General features: G+C 41.0%; 1 pseudogene; it reads right to left on the bottom strand.

Annotated features, from left to right (window-relative positions):
• Nucleotides 1-1017: 1017 nt before the first annotated feature.
• On the bottom strand, nucleotides 1018-15436 carry LOC122728742 (annotated as a pseudogene).
• Nucleotides 15437-19005: the final 3569 nt, after the last annotated feature.

The following is a 19005-nucleotide window of genomic DNA, read 5'->3' on the forward strand; positions in this document are numbered from 1 at the left end:
TCCTACCTCTGCAAATGGGTGGACTGGGAGTATCTAGCATCCACTTTTTTTTTTTTAAGTGAGGCAATTGGGGTTAAGTGACTTGCCCAGGGTCACACAGCTAGTAAGTGTCAAGTGTCTGAGGCCAGATTTGAACTCAGGTCCTCCTGACTCCAGGGCCGGTGCTCTATCCACTGCACCACCTAGCTGCCCCGCATCCACTTTTTTTCAAAGTTAATCTGCTCTGGCCTCTCCCACACACTTTCAGATTCATCTTGCTTCTGGGGAGCCTGGTGGATTGCTTGAGTTCAGGAGTTCTGAGCTGCAGTAGGGCTAAAGATAATCAGATGTCAGACTATGTTCAACACCAATAGGATGAGTCTCCTGAAGTGGAGGGCTATTATGTTGAGTAGGAGCGACAAACTTGCCAAGGTCAGAAAAAAGGGGCAAGTTAAACCTTTGGTGTTGTCAGGACCCCCAGGCCAAGACCTCCTCTCTTTTTTTACTCCTCCCTTTTTTCCATTAGGAGATATCCTGTTTTCCAGAGGAAAGGCTCAACAAGCAAGTCGTGTCCTGAGCTTGGCATAACAACAATCCTTTGTGCTCGCCCACTAGATGAAATCGGCCACAGCAAAATCTCAGAATTGTTTCACACCAGCCCCATTGGTCCTTCAGCTCAGACAAATACATGCAGGACCCGTGTTCTGGTCATGAAGGCCTGCTAGGAATCAAACATCTAATTGTTGCTGTTACCCCTCATTTTCAGGGCTACACCTCACTGCAGAGTCCTTTCATTGAGATTTGCCCACACTAAAGCAGACCTCTTTCTAGATTAGACGCTGGCACATGGTCTAGTTTCCCTCCTCCAATCAATAAAGAAAACTTTCTCCTTATGACCACTAATATCTCTTTGGTTTTATTTTTTTAAATGTTGTATATTTCTTTGAGTTAATTATGGTTGTGATGACCTTTGTGAGCTCTCTGGTATTTTATCTTATTTGAGTTGGCAGCGGTTACATAACCTCTGTGACTCTTTGATCATTTGTTTTCAGGATCGACAGTGTTGGTCAGGTGAGTGGCTGCTGCACTTTGAGCCTGGACAAGATTGGATTCCAAATCTAAAAAAAAAATTAAAAAGAAAGAAAAGAAAAGCTCATGGTTAAATTGAAATATAGAAATAATCTGTTTCCTGTAAGTGGTTAAATACCATAGATCACTGCCCATTGGGGGCTGGCCAATAATTCTGCCTTTTGTGGCACTGTGTAAGACGCTTTACCCCAGGGATTACAGGGAGAATAAAAACTCATGGTTCTGGCTTCACAAGGTTAATTAAAATCTCATTCTGTTTTATGTTTTAGAGAATACTAAAAATAAGTCTGGCTTCATGTATAAGGCAGGAAAAAATTTGAAAAGTGAACTAACCATTTTGAATAACATCCTTCATGGAGACAACTTTCTGACATTGTAAAGGTATTTCCTATTTAAATGTAGCTGATATAAGATCAGACACCTATTAGTTACATATTAAAAAACGATATACAAAAAAAAGAAACAATATAAGAGACCTCTACTCTGATGGCCTGGAAAATTTCAAGGCTGGAAAAAATATGAAGGTTTATTTTATGTTATGTTATGTTATGTTATGTTATGTTATGTTATGTTATGTTATGTTATGTTATTTTTGGAACACTAAAATCCCTTTTCTGTATGGTTAACATAGTGAAGACTACATGAAAAGAACTATGGATAAGCGGGTGAATGTAGGATAACTTGGGGGTAATCTCAGAGGGAAGGCACTAGTATTAAGGGGGAGATGGAAGAGGAGGTTTTAGCTAAGACCGGAAGGATGCCAGGGAATTCAGGAGGCAGAGGGGAGGAGGGAGAGTATTCCAGGCATGGGGGACAGCCAGGGGAAATGAAGTGTCTTGGTCAGTAGGGTGTTCAGTGTCACTGAAGCTAGAATAGGAGTGTTGGACCTGGAGTTGTGAAGACCTGAGTTTGAGACCAGTTTTTTTTGTTGTTTTTGGGGGGTTTTTTGGTGAGGCAATTGGGGTTAAGTGACTTGCCCAGGGTCACAGAGCCAGTAAGTGTCAAGTGTCTGAGGCCGCATCTGAACTCAGGCCCTCCTGAATCCAGGGCTGGTGCTTTATCCACTGCGCCACCTAGCTGCCCCTGAGACCAGTTTTAAGACACTTAGGAACTTTGTGCATCTTGGGCACATCACTTTTGTCTGTCTCAGTCTTCTGATTTGTAAAATGGGGATAATAATAGCACTAACATCCTAGAGCTGTCATGGGGATAAAATGAGATATATTTGTAAAAGTGCTTTCTAAATCTTAATGCCATGTCTAACTGCTGGCTGGCATTATTTAATGGATTTTAGTTTAGGTGGGCAGAAACCATGTGTAAGAGATTGAAATGTTGCCAGGTTACAAAGGGCTTTAAAAGTCAAACAGAGGATTTTATATTTGATTCCAACCAGGAGAACTTACCTTCAGCCTAAGGTCTTCCTTGCATTCTCAAATACTAAAGCTATGCTGATCTCCAGATTCTAAGTTGAAGAAAGCAGCAGACCTCCTGACCTTCCTGGTTCCTGAGCTGGCTAGGTTCCTTGGATGAGGGAAAGATTGGCCTCTACCTCTCATTGACCTTTCTTTCTTTGCAAATTCTACCTTGAATCCTCAAATCTATCACCCTGTTCTTTTTCCCTTTCCTTACCCCATCTACTTCAGGTTTAAACAAGAATATATATCTACTAGGGAAAATAAATATGAATTCAAAAACAATACACAAAAGTATGTTAGATATGCATATCAAAAATTCTACCTCAGGCAATTTGGATCATACTATACATCCAAATGAGTTTTTCTGATTACTCAAACCAGCACGCTCTGAGCTAATTTGGTTCTGTGTTTCCATGAATGGCAAAAAATAGATAACTTTGGAAGACTTGATACTGAAAAGTTTCTACTAAGACAACCTTAATTCATTCAGGATAAGAAAAGAAGTGGTCAAAGGGGAAAAAATATCTTTGTTTTAACATTTGCTGATAAGGTTTTTGTAATATAATATATAAAAAGTAACAGCTATACCTATAATTGTAGCCATGTGTGTATATGTGAATATATTTGTCTATGTGTATATATGTATAACTAATATATAACTAATAATTATTCTCCTATAGAAAAATTGTCAAAGGACATGATCAATATGCCAAAAAACAACAACAACAACAAAAGAAAAACAAAAACAAAAACAACTGTAAAGAATTCACAACCACATGGAAAACAATGTTCCAAATCACTAATAATAAGAGAAATGTAAATCAAAATGACTTGATGAGGAAGATTTACGAGAGAATCTGGTTTGCCATAATTCTGTCCTTAGAAGTATAGTTATAAAACATATGAATGTCTTGGAATTATGCCATCAGAGAGAGAAAACTCTCTAACATGTGGCAGGAGGTGGGATTGCAATGATGACCTAGGGAAGGTCACTCACTATCTCCTGGGCAGCTTCCAGAGCTGTCCTCGACCTTTGTAGTATCAGCAAAGGATCATGTGGAAAACAAAGAATGTATTCCAGCAGGTTGTTCAGGAGAGTTAAGATTAGATCAGTGTGGTAGAGTCTTGAACAGAATGAATTAGAAATGTGAGCCATGCAAAGATGACTTAGAAGATTGGCAGGAGGGGGGCTGACATGCCCAGGCAGAAGTGGAGCCCAAGCCCAAGGTTACACTGACACAGATCCAGTTCCAGGCAGGTCTCACTAGAGAAAAAGACCCCTGGAACCTCTGAATCAGCTGCAGTGCCAGTGTCTTCTGGAACCAAACTCACGGTCTGGTGAAAGGGCTGAGCAGTTGGCCAGGGGGAGATCACAGGGGTCTCTGCTGGTGCTGATATGGAACTTGGGTGTTTCACCCCTACTGGGAACCAAGAAGTAGGCTTGGGTAACCGTGGCCCAGATTGGGGAGGACCACAGGCTCATTGGAGCTAACAACCACAGCACACAAAGTTTTTCTGCCTGGTTAACTAGCAAGTTGACCTGGGAGGTACAAAAGCTCTCTGAAGAAAATCATTGCTTAAAAATTAGGATTGAGCAAATAGAAGCTAATGATTTTATGAGAAATCAAGACACAATAAAACAAATCCAAATGAATAAAAAATAATAGAGGGCAATGTGAAATATCTCCTTGGAAAAACAGCTGACCTGGAAAATAGATCCAGCACAGATAATTTGAAAATTATCAAACTACCTGAAATACATGATCAAGGAAAGAGCAAGGCTCACATCACTGCTCTCACTCAACCCTTGCTCATATACCTCAGAAAACCTGAGCAGATACTCTGTACAAGGCTTGAGATCACTCATTTTGAATGCCTCTGGCTTTCCAGACACAGGGATGGGGGTCCAGTCCCCTTCCTCTATCATTTGGTACTCTACCTGATAGCCAGTGGACCTCTAGTCATTCCCAGAGGTTGGAGTCAGTTTGAACACCACACAGTAATGTGTGACCTCACCAATCTGGGGAGGGGGAGGTTTGATTGCTAGCTCAAAGTTGGTGCTGACCTGAATTCCCTTTTCATGGAGGAAAATGGAGACTCTTGTTTTCCTGGTCTGGGATATATGCCACAATGAATTGAGTCTTCTCAGAGGAATGATTGCCTTTGGCAAACATTAAGAAGGATTCTGTCAATTGTATTGCTTTTGTTCTTGTCTCTGTGTCCTCTACTCATGAGGAATAGGTCTTTTGCTCCCAGTCAGGATTGAATGGTGTTGAATTCTGAAGCCATGATTTACAGTCAGCTAAGTGCTGTTCCCCTTACAATGAAGTGAATGTAAACACCAGGACAAATCTGTGGGGAGAGCACAGTAGTACAATGTTCAACTCATTCTGGTCAGCTCTGACTTGAATTTCCTTCAGGAGGGTGAGGTAGGACTTTACCAACTTCATCTCATGGAGATTCTGATCTAGGAATTCTAAGAGCCTCCTAGAGATGAATGGGGATTGGCTTTCCCTAGTTAAAACACTGGTTAGGGGGCAGCTAGGTGGTGCAGTGGATAAAGTGACAGACTTGGATTCAGGAGTACCTGAGTTCAAATCCAGCCTCAGACACTTGACACTTACTAGCTGTGTGACCCTGGGCAAGTCACTTAACCCTCATTGCCCCACAAAAAACAAAACAAAATAAACAACAACAACAACAACAAAAACCCCACAAACAAAAAACCCCAAAACAATGGTTAGCTCATCTTCCTCTGCTCTACCTACTCAGATCACAGGTAAGACTTTGGCTATATTATTCTGTAAAATATATCTGTGCTGCTTATTTAGCTCTTGGAATAGCCTGAGCTTTTGGAAAAGACCATTGACAAAATCTCACTTTTAAAGACAATGAATGCTAAAGATGAAAAGATGAAAAGTACCTCTCTCCTCCTCACCTGAATTTGTTTTTGTCCTCATGTCCTCCTCCAATTTAGCTTCATTTTACATGATAGTTATGTGAAAAGAACATATATTTTTGAACTAAAAAAATGAGTACATTCTTTAGACAATAAAGGGGCACATTTATGGATAAAGGAGGAGTTTATTGCCAAAGAAGAGATAGAGAACATCATGAGAATAAAATGGATAATTTTGATTACATGAAATTAAAAGTTTTTGCATTTATAAATCAAATGCATCCAAAATTAGAAGGAAATCAGGAAAATGGGAAACTTTTTAATAGCAAGTTTCTTTGATAAAGGTCCCATTTCTCAAATGAACCAAATCAAATTTACAAAAATAATAGCCATTTCTCAATTGATAAATGGTCAAAGGATAAGAACAGGAATTTTTTTCAGAAGAAGAAATAAAAAAAATCTGTATTCATATGAACAAATGCTCCAAATCACTCACAATTAGAGAAATGAAAATTAAAACAACCCTGAGATCCTACCACACACTTATCAAATTAGCTAACATTACAGAAAAGGAAAATGACAAATGTTGAAGGGGATGTGTAAAAGCAGGGATTAATGCCTTGTTGGTGAGGCTGTGAACTGATCCAAACATTCTGGAGAACAATTAGGAATTGTGTCTAAAAGGCTATAAAACTGTTCATACCCTTTGATGTAGTAATACCAAAGAGGTCAAAGAAAATTTTCCTATGTGTAAGAGATAATTTATAGTAACTCTCTTTGTGGTGGAAAAAGAATTAGAACCTGAGAGAATGTCCACCAACTGGGAAATAGCTGAACAAGTTGTCACATATCATTGTGATTAAGTACTGTTGTAGTAAAAGAATGATAAGGGGGATGGTTTCAGAAAAACCTGTGAAGGCTTATCTGAACTGATGCATAGTGAAGTGAACAGAACCACGAGAACACTATGCAGTAATAGTAACATTGTAAAGTTGATTACTGGTATAAGATTTAGCTATTCTGACCAATCTGATAATCTATGACAATTCTAAAGGACTCATGATGAAAAATGTTATCCACAAAAGAGAGAACTAATGAATTCTGAGTGTAGCTAGAAGAATATATTTTTATTTTTGTTACTTTTTCTTTTCTTTGCAACATGGCTAATATTGGTATATAATTTGCATGACTTCAAATGTATAATGGGAATCATATTGCTTGTCTTCTAAAACATAATTTAAGGGATTGAGGGAGGAAGAAGATTTGGAACTCAGTATTTAAAAATGAATTTTTAAAAAGTCTAAAATGTAATTAGGAAATATTTATCAAAATAAATAAAATATAAAAATGTAATTATTCCCTAACCTATCTAGATTCTGAATGCATTTCACATGTAGAATCCCAGGAAAAATACCAACAAATGTGGGCACCTCTATAAATCTATGATTCCTGACTTTTGAAAACAACTCAAAGCTCTTCTCCTATCATTTTACAAATAAATGGCAAGTTTCCTTTAAGTATTGTCTATTTAGTTTTTGCTATTGCATTTAAAATCAGTCAAGAAGTTCTTTCTATCTTGTCCAATTAATTACTTTTTAATTTTTTTTTAATTTAGTGAGGCAATTGGGGTTAAGTGACTTGCCCAGGGTCACACAGCTAGTAAGTGTTAAGTGTCTGAGGCCGGATTTGAACTCAGGTACTCCTGACTCCAGGGCTGGTGCTCTATCCACTGCACCATCTAGCTGCCCCTTGTCCAATTAATTACACAGATGAGTGACCACTTTGCCCTAGATGACTCATATCACCTGGCATCATAGATAAATTTCTTTATAGCTCTCTTTTTAACCAATCAAAAAAAATGAGGGAATCTTTCTGTTCCTTACGCATTTCCCATAAAACCAATTCTTGTGCTCAAAGATTCCAAGACCCAGACCTGGAAACTGAGGTGGCAAATAGCACCTTTGTCCTCAGGCATCCCCATCCTGGAACACCCCTACCCCCACCCCAAATCAGGTGTCTCTAGCACAGATGAGAGAAGAGACTTTTCATATACAAAAAGTCATTTTTGGACAGTCATTCATATACAAAGAAGTCATTTTTGGAACTTCCATACTGGACTGATACAGATGCATATTTGGAGCACTGCAGAATCCCACTCCTATCTACAGCCAGTCTGAGCCTTTGGTAGGATATGGAAGTTATTTTTAATCAATCATTTTTTGAACATATAAATCTTGTAGCTGGATTTCCTTTTCCCCTTTTCTAGTGTAGACACTTGGGTTGCCACATAATCACTCAGTGGGAGAGACATTTACCACCAAATGAAGGAAATGAATTAGGTAGGGAACCTTGATCTTCCTTTAAAGAAATGTCATGTTCTAATTGTTGCCAGTAAGGAGCCCTAACTGAGGTCTCCCTCTCTCTCCCAAATCATGATGTTATATAAAAGTTTCCGCTGAGGTCCAAATAACTACTTGGCACCTGGGATCATAAATGTGACATTACACATCATATTTCTTAGCTGACCTCAGATAGTTGGGACATTACAACCCCATCACTCTCATCCCCCCTCCAGTTATGACAATGGTCAAAGATCTCAGCATATGGATCTGGAAGTAAAAGTAGCAGATAGCACCTTTTCTCCCATCAATTCCCATCCTGTAACTTTTTCTTCTCTTCCCATCTCAAAAAGAAACCATATCCCTAACACCCATCAAAAAGGGGTTTTCTTATACAAAAGGGGAAATCTGGGAAGCCATATTAGGAAGAACTGCCCTTCTGCACACAATTATCCTGCAAAAAAAGTACTGAAATGAATGTAACACTATACATTATGCCAATTATTCATTCATCTAGTCACCCACTTTTGTAATTGTGAGGTCAATGGAACAGTCACACCTACAAACAAGGAAAGGATTTTCTAAGGAGCAAATAAGCAAAAAAAACAATTCCCAAACCCCATACTCCCCTTGCAAAGTCATGGTGTTTCAAGATAGCAAAAAAGGGACCTAACACTCTAAATACAAAAGTGAAATTGAAAACTGAAATATTTTCTTCCCCTCTCCTGGAGAAAATCTCCAAAAAACCTGAGAGATGTCAAATTGAATAACAAAACATTTGTAAGTTTGTTATTATGTATGTTCATTGTTGTTGTTTGTCCTTTGTTCTCAAAGAGGGCCATGACATCAGAGTAATGTCATGATTTGCAATGAATTGGATTTAAGTTAGAGTGGGCTCCAGATCCATTTGGGTCGAGTGGCAAGACATATATTCCTGGAGCTGGACCCGGATATTTTAAGGCAATTGAAGTTAAGTGACTTGCCCAGTATTACAAAGCTAGTTAGTTTCTAAGGTGAGATTTGAACTTAGGTACTCCTGAATTCAGGTCCAGTGCTCTATCCACTGCACCACCTAGTCACTCCTGTACAAGTTTTCAAACATAAATAAACACAGTTTTACAAAAGTTTTTCTTTATGATCTTGAGCTTGAACATGAGATAAGGTTTGAGTGGCTTCCTCTTTTAATACTGGATCCTAAAGATAAAGCAGGAATCTAAACCAATTCTGTTTATCATCATCATACAAACTTTGTTCTTATCAAGTAAGCTGAGTCTCTGAAACTACAAAATTATAATAAATCCTTTCCCAAGGGAGCATCTGAAAAGGACAGAACCTCCTGGCATCTGAAAGCCACACAGGGCACATGGATTCCAGAACCTATTAGTCCTGGGATGAGGGAGTTCCATAGTATCTTTTTTTCCAGACTACAACTCTCCTTCTTGCTCTGTTAAAATGTTGAGCAACTATCCAGAAAGAGCCTTGGGCCCAGTTAGAGGGCCCAGGGTGGTAATGGAGAAGTAGGTTGCAGAGCAAGGGAAATAGGACTCCAGCAGACAATACATACAGAGTGTTCCCAAAACCTTAGTGCAGTTTTAAACTTTGGATGTAGTCAGAGGTCCTAGGCTGGTGGTGGAGTTGGGAGATTTGGGTCAGGGGAAATAAGGCTCCAGATGATCATATATTCAGAGTGTCCCAACAATCTTAATGCAATTTGAAGTTTTAATAACTTAAGGCTGCACTGAAATTTTTGTGACATCCTATTGAGGGAGAACAGAGGGAAAGAGCCAACCCTACTGTCATGAGGCATCTGGCTGGTGAAAAGTTGGTACTACTACCTCAAAGCCCATGTAACTTGACTGGTCTCTTCTCACCTACCTCATTTCCTCCTGCACCCACCTCAGAGATGTGATCTTAGCCATCAACAAAAAGCCAGAAAGTTTAAATAACTGTTGGCATGTTTTCTTCTCTAACAAGAGACAAGCTGCTAGCTCTCAGCAGCGGGACTTGGGATGGGTTTAAGCAAAATTATCTTGTCCTCATATCAAAGGTGGGCAATCTTTTTCCAACGAGGAGCTAGTTTTTATTTCTCTGAAGTCTTATGAGACTTCTACTGTGAGGGGATAATATCTGTTTGACAAAGGCTGAGTTGGGCTCACTTTAAGAGGGTGAGGAGGTGACCTATGATGAGTGAGGAGGAATCTCTAAGGTTCTAGAAGTCCACCCGCTCATGTGACAAAGGAGAAAACTGATTCTCAGAGTGGCTAAATGACTTGCCCAAAGTCACAAAGGCTAAAAGAGTCAGGATTTGACTCTAGATCCTCTGACTTCAGTTCTCATCCTGTTCTCCTGCAGGACCAGCTAGAGGTCATGCTGAGGAGGATCACGAGGAAGGTGCAAGGTGTGGGTATGATTGCCCAGAAGGAAGAGTTCAAGGAATAGGGGATGTTTAGGGTGGGAGCAGTGAAGGCTAAGGGAGGGCATGGTCACTGTCCTCAGGTATCTGGAGGGATGTCATATAGAAGAGGCCTCAGTCCTCCTGCTTGGCCCCAGAGAGCAAGGTTGGTACCAAGTGGTGTCAATTAGAAGGGGAAAGATTTCAGCTGAATTAAAAAGGAAGCATATCCTAACAATCTGAACTGCCCTCACCATGGAATGGACTGGGACAGAGTGGGCTCACTATCACTGGGAGTGGCCACATTTGTTAGAGATATTATGAAGGGGATTCATTCTCCAGGGAAGATATTGGATTCTTTATTTTTTTTTTTGCAGGGCAATGGGGGTTAAGTGACTTGCCCAGGGTCACACAGCTAGTAAGTGTCAAGTGTCTGAGGTCAGATTTGAACTCAGGTACTCCTGAATCCAGGGCCGGTGCTCTTTCCACTGTGCCACCTAGCTGCCCCCCGAAGATATTGGATTCTAAAGGTGCTTCCAACTCCCAGGATTCTCTAAAAGCCTTAATTGAAAATGTGACCAATCTAAGCTAGAAAATTAGAAATTACTGCTTTCATGTCAGGAGGAAGCCTGACTACAAATTTAGTGAAAGAAAAGTGGAAAGTTGTGCTGTTTCAGATTTGCAAAGTGCTTTACAATTCTACCTCCTTGGATCCTCACATAAGTTCTGGAAAACAGGTATTCTTATTATTATCTCAATTTTACAGATGATGGAACTGAGGCAGACAGAGGTTAAGAGACTCTCCCAGGGTCACACAGAAAGTACAGGTCTGAAGCTGGATTTCATAGTAAGTCTTTTCGCCTCAAGGTCCAGCTCTATACCCACAGCTGCACCCAGAATCCCCTAGGAAAAACCTGTGTGAGGGCCCTGAGCCCTGTGCACAGAGAGGGGAATATTTCAACAGGAGGATCCTCTTGCCTCCAAAGAGTTCCCTATATGTGGAGAAGAGAAAAATGTCTCAGGTTCCCGGGGAAGACATTGTAGAGAGGTCATGTGATACTGCCAGGAGTCAGAAAAGGTGATGCTCCATGACACCTTCCAACTTTAGGATTTTTTATTTTATTGTGGTAAGTAACATCTTGAAATTCTCAAGTCAAGGGGGGCAACTAGGTGGCACAGTGGATAAAGAACCGGCCCTTGATTTAGGAGGACCTCAGTTCAAATCTGACCTCAGACACTTGAAACTAGACACTAGCTGTGTGACCCTGGGCAAGTCACTTAACCCTCATTGCCCCACCAAAAAAAAAAAAAAAGAAAGAAAGAAAGAAAAGAAATTCTCAAGTCAAGCAATTTCAGCTGACTTTTCTTTTACAAGAAAAAATTAAAATAAATATGAATATAAATATAAATAAATACATGTCAAGGGACACTTTTTTTTTTGTGGGCCTGCCCAGAGTCACCCAGCTAATATGAGTGAAGTGTCTGAGGCCACATTTGAACTCAGATCCTCCTGAATCTAGGACTGATGCTTTATCCACAGCACCACTGAGCTGCCCCCTGAAGGCCACTTTTTATACCTGGACTAAAAACCATAGCTCAGGAAAAAAATGTGGGGAATTACTGTCACCTGGGTATAATTTTCAATGGGAAGAATTTCAGGTACTTAGTTGAATTAGCTGAATTAGTTGAGTGGAATTTGATTGATCAGACCTGCCTTGATCGACCCCCTCCCTCACCAAATGGACTGCAGAGAAGTCTCTCAGAGTCTGACCCTCTGTAATTTCATTGAGTGGATAGTGAAACTCAATGAGTCTCCTGATCAAGCCCAGCAACACTTCAAATATTACAGTGAGGAGAAACATCCTTATGGATTCTGGTGGCCAAAAGCCCCTCACCAGAGACTGTGGCTTCCTCTGTGGTAGAGAGGGTCCTCACGGGGTCACTGCTCTCACTGGTCCAGCTGCCATCACACACAGCAGAGACTCGGGACCTATACACAGTCTGAGGGGTCAGTCCCTCAATGTCACAGGAATTCTCATTACTTCCTGTTCTATATTCAAGCCACTTTCCTCCCTGCTCCTCATCCAGAGTTTCAGTCTCTTCTCTGTACTCTATTCTATATTCCTTGACCTTGTCTGCTGCTCCAACAACACTTGGACCCTGCCAGTGCAGGGATACGGATTGTGGTCCCACAAAAATAGCTTTTGGCTTCCCAGGAGGGTGTGGTAAAAAGTTTTAACAGTCAGTTAGTAATAATGGAGAGACGCCAGTTTTTTTAAGAACCACCCTTTTGGGGAGAAGACCAACGGCATGAGCTACGCACGCCAGTCCGCCTGCTACGCACGCCAGACTGCCTGCTAGCACTCCACTTCCGGGGTGCAAGCTTAAAAGGCAAGGAGAGAACGGAAGTGGGATCTTTTTACCTGCTCTGCTCGTCTCCTGGCTGTGCTGCACAGACAGACGCTGACTGGAGTTCGACTCGGCCCAGCTCTCGGTTAGCAGCACGCGCTTGACTCGGTCTCTCTCTCTCTCCCCAAAGGTGGCCTTGGGTTTTGGTGAGTTTTATATGGAATATAGACTAAGCTTAGACTTAAGACTATTTGTTTTGTATTTCTACTTTCCTATCCCTCTAATCAACATCACCTGGTAACTACCATACAATAAAAGCTCTAACTAGAAAACCAGAAGCTTCTTCCATTTACTAGTCTGGGAGATAAATTAAGGGAAAGGTTAAAGAGGGGAGATTTATGATCTAATATCCAATTTTAAATCTCACAAGGGCCAGTTGGGGGAAATGTCCTCACAGCAGGGCCCACATCACTGCTCTTACTGAGCCCTTGCTCACACAGCTCACATAACCTAAACAGATACTCTGTGCAAGGTTTGGGGACACTCACTTTGAATACCTCTGGCTTTCCAGACACAGAGATGGTGGTCTAGTCCACTTCCCTGTCACCTAGTACTCTACCTGATAGCCAGTGGTCCTCTCTTCCTTCCCAATTGTTGGGGTCAGTGTGAGCTCTACACAGTCATGTGTGACCTTACCAATCTGGGAAGGGGGAGCTTTGGCTGGTAGCTCAAAATTGGTGCTGACCTGCAGTCCCTTTTCATAGGGGTAAATGGAGACTCCCTTGTTCTCCTGGTCTGGGTTAGGGGCCACAATGAATTGAGTGTTCTCAGAGGAATGAATGGCTTTGGCAAACATTGAGAAGTATTCTGCCAATCGTATTGCTTTTCTCTTTGTCTCTGTGTCCTCCACCCACGAGGAGTATGTCTTTTGCTTCCAGTCAGGATTGAATGATGCTAGATTCTGAAATCACTGTTTCCAATCTGCTAAGTAGGCTTCCTCCTGCATGGAGGTGAACACAAACACCAGGAATTATCTGTGGGGAGAGCCTAGTACCACACTGTCCAACTCACTTTGGGCAGCTGTGACTCTCACCTGCTTCAGGAGGGTGAGGTAGGAATTACCAACTTCATCTCATGGAGCTTCTGGTCTAGTAATTCTGAGAGCCTCATAGAGCTGAATGGGGACTGGTTTTCCCTATTTAAAACCCTGGTTAGCTCATCTTCCTCTGCTCTGCTTGCCCAGATAATGGGTAAGACTTTGGCTATATTATTCTGTAAAATATGTCTGTGCTGCTTATTTAGTTCTTGGAATAGCCTGATCTTTTACTTGGTTGCAGAAAAGACTGAGAGACCTGGTGCCTCCAGCATGTCATTACACCTCTTGTCACACTCAGATAACTTCTCCAGAGTGTCCTGGGCATCACATACCAAGCTAATGCTGATCCCTCGAACCAGCTTGGCAGCCTTGGGGCTACAGCCAGACCTGGAGGGGCACCCCTTGGCCCCTAAGCAGCTTAGGAAGGGATGCATAGACTTTTACTGCTTCTTCATAAGTCACTGGATTGGTCCCAAAAACAAAATCCCCATAAAACTTGCACCTGAATTTTTCTTGGTTCACGTTTTCTTACTTTCCTCCATTTGCATCTTTCCTCCTACTTTTCCTGCTTTTTGAGGAACCTTCTCTACTCCAACCTTCAAAATTCCTTTTATATCCTTGACATTATCATGAGTAAAAATAATCTGATCAAACACAAAGAAAGCCTGGGCCCCATAGAGCACTGCTGTGACCACATGGGTGGCTGTTCCTTTATCAAACATTTCAGGGTAAGAGATGTTCTGATAGCCCAGGTGGTTCATGGTTAGCTGAGAATACAGTGTAGTCCTACTGTACTTGAGAGTGACCCGGGCTTTCCTGTCAGATATCTTTGTGTCACATAAATATTTGGCAGACCCTTCCATTTTAACCAGCCCACCCAGCACACTTGCTTTCAGCTACCCAGAGACATTCATGGTGTGAGATTTAAAATTGGATATTAGATCATAAATCTCCCCTACTTAACCCTTCCCTTAATTCATCTCCCAGACTAGTAAATGGAAGAAGCTTCTGGTTTTCTAGATAGAGCCTTTATTGTATATAAGGTGTTGTTGATTAGAAGGATAGGAAAACAGAAATACAGTACAAATCGTCTTAAATCTAGGCTTAGTCTATATTCCTTATAAAAACTCACCAAACCGATTTAGGCCACCTTTGGAGTGAGTCAGACCGTCTGTGCCGCGCCGCCCGGAGTCCCGCCAAGCCGGCAAAAAAGGCTATTCCCCTTCTCTCCACCCCGGAAGTCAAAAAACCCGGCAGGCAGTCTGACATGCGCAGCAGGCGGACTGTACCCGGCAGGCAGTCTGACATGCGCAGCAGGCGGACTGTACCCGGCAGGCAGTCTGACATGCGCAGCAGGCGGACTGTTCATCTCCTCCCCAAAAGGGTGGTCCTTGAAAAACTGGCGTCTTTCAGTTATCCTAGCCGACTGTTAAAAACTTTCATATTTTACCACAATGGCATTGGTCTTCTCATCAATAGAGTCAGAGGTGATGATGTCAAAGTCAGTCTTGTATTCCTCTTCTGTTGCCACATTTCTCTCCAGGGTCTCTATGTCCCACAAACTGATGCCTAGAATGGAAGAGCAACCTTAGGAAGAAAATGACAGATTGCAGAGGGACCACACTCTGTCATGTTAGGGTAACAGCTCCAGCAGAGACAGCTGGACCTGAGAGGCAGCATCTGGAAGGAGGATGAGCAGGTAAAGAGGTACAGATACCAGAAGTGAAGAAAATCTCATTCCTGGCCTGGAAAAAAATTTCTCTAGCACTCTGCAACTCCCTTCTTCTACTGATCCTTTTATGCCTAAGAGGGGGAACTCTTGAAAATCCTCTTCTTACTCTGAACCCCTGGATCTGGATCATCATTCTTCCTACCCATGGGACCTAGTACACATCTCTTTACTCTGAGCACCTCTGTTCCTTCCACATGTAGGGGATGCTCTTCCATCTCCTAGCCCAGGGACTGCATCCTAAAAAAAGCCCATGTTGACCTAGATTTCACAGGGTTTACAAAGCACTTTCCTCCCAATACTTCCATGAGGTAAGTAGTGTTATTCTCATTAGCCCCATTTTACAGACAAATAAAGTGAGACTCAGAGAGATGATGGTTACCTTTTTGGAGAACACACATTTAGTCATTGTGAAAGGAGAAGCCACCACACTGCCTGCTTGATATAGAAAGTAGGAGGTGACTCAGGGTGAGGTCAGTGCCTGGTGTGGGTAGGACAAATGGGTCATGTACATAGCAGGTTTGGCAGTGTTAGCTGAGGATACAATCTTTCTCTGAGATAGAAAAGGAGTATTTATGCCTCTGAAGAAGCAGGGCTTCTTCTGGGTTCTCTTGGCCAGGCCCTTGTTTTGAGACATCCCATGTTGCCAGCAACAATAATATTACTCTAGCATTTCTATAGCCCTTTAATATTTGCAAAGTATTGGGGACTGGCTGAGTAAGTTGTAACATATGATTGTTATGGAATACTATTGTGCTAATGAGAAATGATGAGCAGGATGGTCTCTGCAAAACCTCGAAGGACTTACATGAACTGATGTAAAGTGAAGTGAACAGTGCTTGGAGAACTCTGCACATGGAAAAGGCAATATTGTACAGTGATCACCTGTGAATCCCTTTGCTCTTTTCAGCAATGTGAAGATCTGGTCCCCTTCCTTCCTTCATTCCTCCCTCCCTCCCTCCCTCCTTCCCCACTTCCTCCCTCCATTCTTCCCTTACTCCCTTCTTTCCTTCCTTCCTTCTTTCCTTCCTTTTGTTCTTTCTTTTTTTTTGTATTTCTTATTAATTTTTTTTACTTATGGAGTAAAGCATTTCCATAAGATAGTATAATAAAAAAGATGGTTGCACATGAAATTCCAAATCTGTTATGTACAACTTGCTATTCCTTTTAAAGATACAATAATGTTATCATTTATATTTCTCTTTTTTTCCTTTTCTTTCTTCCTTTCCCCACTCCTCATTCCCCAAAGCTAGCTACCATTAGATAGAAATAGGTGTGTGTGTGTGTGTGTGTGTGTGAATATTAAGTTATCCTATGTTTAAAAAATTCACTATAACTAATCTGAAAACTTATAACTGCTCTCTGAAAAATTATATCTACTGAAAAATTATAACTGGCTGAAAAATTATAACTGGGCCATAAGTCCCATCTGGGTCACCATTTAAATGTGAAAATTATTTTAACTAATGGGGGCCTAATCTGTGGACTTTTGGCTTGGCTATCTGACTGCTTTTAATATAATATGGGCTGTTTAAAAATTCCCACACTGCTTCTCCCAAATTGATAAGCAAATGCCTCTTTTAATTAAATAATCAAAGCAGGGTTTATTTATATGAAACAATTACACTGTTGCTGGTATTTTGTATACAGTACATTTCACTCTGCTTCAGTTCATATAGGTCTTCCTAGGTTTTTCTGATAGCATCCTGTTCACCATAACTTTTATATAATACCTTAAACATGACAAAGAATTTTCTTCCCAATAGCCCAGCAAAATAGGTACCATACATTTTGCCATTATAATCAATCATCATAACTGTTTCCCTCTATCCTATTCCCTTCCCATGATATTTACTCTATTTTCTATTTTCTTTTACCCTATTCCTCCTCAAAAGTGTTTTACTTCTGACTGCCCCCTACCCCACTCTGCCCTCCCTTCCTTCACCCTTCCCTACTTATTCCCTCCCCCTCCTACTTTCCTGCAGGGTTAGATAGATTACTCCACCCAATTGGATGTATATGTTATTCCCTCCTTGAGCCATCTCTGATGAGATTAAGGTCTTTGAGCTAATTCTGTGTTCTAAATTTTCTTCCCCCCCCCCACACTTAACCCTCCCTAAGAAATCAAGCAATTCAATATGTTATATATGTGTAGTTATGCAGAACATCTTCACCTTCCTCAAAAATGTTTTGCTTTATACTGCCCCCTCCCCCAATCTGCCCTTCCATCCTTTCCCTCTTCCCCACCCCCTTTATCTCTTTCCCCTCCCACTTTCCCTCAGGGAAAAATATATTACTATACCTGCTTGAGTATGTATGTTATTCCCTCTTTGAGCTAATTCTGATGATAGTAAGGTTCACTCATTCCTCCACTCCTTCCCCCTCTTCACCTCCCCTCCATAAGCTTTTTCTTGTTTCTTTTATGTGACCTACTTTTTCCCAGTCTACCTCTCCCTTTCCCTTGCTTCCAGTGCATTCCTCTTACCCCTTAACTTTATATTAAAGATGTCATCATGGGTTAGTTATGTGACACAGTGGACAAAGCACTAGCCCTGGACCCATGAGGCCCCAAGCCCAAATCCAGCCTCAGACATAAGTTACCCCACAAAAAACAAGGATAAACAAAAAATAAATGCTTTACAGATACCATCCTTTCATATTCAGTTCAGACCTGTGTCCTTTGTCTAAGTGTATTCATTTCAGCTGCCATAATACTGAAAAAGTTCTTATCAGTTGGAAGTATTCTCTTCCCATGTAGGAATATAAACAGTTTAATCTTTTAATATCCCTCATGATTTCTTTTTCTTGTTTACCATTTTATGCTTCTCTAGGGTCTTGTATTTGAAAGTCAAATTTTCTATTCGGTTCAGGTCTTTTCATCACAAATGCCTGAAAGTCCTCTTTTTCATTGAAGTCCCATTTTTCCCCTGAAAGATTTTACTCAGTTTTGCTGGGTCAGTCATTTGTGGCTGTGGTCCCAGTTCCTTTGCCCTCTGGAATATCATATTCTATGCCTTCCGGTTCTTTAATGTAGATGCTGTTAGATCTTGTTTTATCCTCACTGTAGCTCCACAATATTTGAATTCCTTTTTTCTAGCTGCTTCCAATATTTTCTCCTTGACCTGGGAGCTCAGGAATATAATATTCCTGAAGGTTTTCCTTTGGGGACCTCTTTCAGGAGGTGATTGGTGGATTCTTTCAATTTATATTTTAGCTTCTGCTTCTAGAATATCAGGGCAATTTTCCCTGACAATCTCTTGAGATGCTATCTAAACTCTTATTTTGGTCATGGTTTTCAGGTAGTCCAATAATTTTCAAGTTATCTCTCCTGAATCTATTTTCCAGGTCATCTGTTTTTCCAAAGAAATATTTCATATTGCCCTCTATTTTTTTATTCATTTGGATTTGCTTTACTGTATCTTGCTTTCTCATAAAGTCACTAGCTTCCATTTGTTCAATCCTAATTCTTAGGCAATTATTTTCTTCAGAGAGCTTTTGTATCTCCTTTTCCATTTGGCTTTTCAAGCTGTTGACTTTTTTCCCATGACTCTCCTGCATTGCTCTCATTTCTCTTTCCATTCTTTCCTCTACCTCTCTAAATCTTCCTTCTGTTTCTACTGCTTTCTCTTCAAAGTCCCTTTTGAAAGCTTCCATGGCCTGAGACCAATTCTTATTTTTCTTGGAAGCTTTGGATGTAGGGGCCCTGAGGTTGCTTTCC

The sequence above is a fragment of the Dromiciops gliroides genome, chromosome 5 (assembly GCF_019393635.1).
Source record: "Dromiciops gliroides isolate mDroGli1 chromosome 5, mDroGli1.pri, whole genome shotgun sequence".
Classification (NCBI taxonomy): Eukaryota; Metazoa; Chordata; class Mammalia; order Microbiotheria; family Microbiotheriidae; genus Dromiciops; species Dromiciops gliroides.